Here is a 935-nt window from a genome sequence, read left to right as displayed (position 1 = left end):
GGGGGCAGGCCTGGAGACTTATGGGTCAATAAATGGCATGAGATCAATCCCCCCAAAAAGCCAGTTTGTCTCGCATGCAAAGTGTGTAGATGGAATGATGTCCAATGATGATGGAAAGATTGGTTTTTACAGGTTGTGTAGGGGTTTAAAAGCAAAGCAGAACAATTTTTATTTTATCTTCAAGGCAAGCAGAACCCCTTGAAGTTGACAGAGCATCGGCATCACACGGTTAGATTTTCACTTTGGGAAAATAACTTTGGCAGTAGGGTAGAGCATGGCCAGGAATAGTGAGAGAGTAGCAGGGTGGAAACCAATTAGGAGACTTATTTTTTAAAAATTGAAGTGAGAGGTAATATGGGCATGGACTATGTAGATAGCAATGGCAAGGTTTAGCAGTTGATTGAATGTGTGAGGTGAGAGAGAGTGGAGTGTGTAGGATAATACTGAAATTATAAACCTGGAAGATTGGCAGGTTGGTAGTAGCTTGAATAAAATAGGGAATTTGGGGAGGGGGGCAGACAGGGAGGGAGCTAAGGGGAAGATAATGAGTTTAATTTGCACACTGAGTTTTATTTCTGGGATATTCATTTTGAAATGTTGTAAGTAACAATGAGGGACCAATTTCTGACTTTCAAGGAGATGGTAGTACCTGAAATGGGTATAGAAGGAAGAGAAGGATTTCAAAAGGTAGAAGGTGATTGGTAAATATTTTAAGAGATAGCTTACTGTTGTAGAAAGAGTATTCGATTTGGAATCAGAGACTCTGGGTTTGAATCCTGACCCTTCTCTTAATAGATTTTGACCATGTCACTTCACTCTTTTTAACCTCCTTTTCTTCCTCTCTAGAGTGTTGAGAGAAAAGTTATGATTAACAGTATTCAATGCTACAGATAGTTTAAGGAAGAAGAGGACTGAGACATAGCCATGGGGCTTGG

This window comes from Petaurus breviceps, unplaced genomic scaffold (genome assembly GCF_028583685.1).
Source record: "Petaurus breviceps papuanus isolate PSGF00001 unplaced genomic scaffold, PetGlider_PUasm1.0 90752, whole genome shotgun sequence".
Lineage (NCBI taxonomy): Eukaryota > Metazoa > Chordata > Mammalia > Diprotodontia > Petauridae > Petaurus > Petaurus breviceps.
Note: the sequence above shows the minus strand (reverse complement) of the source record.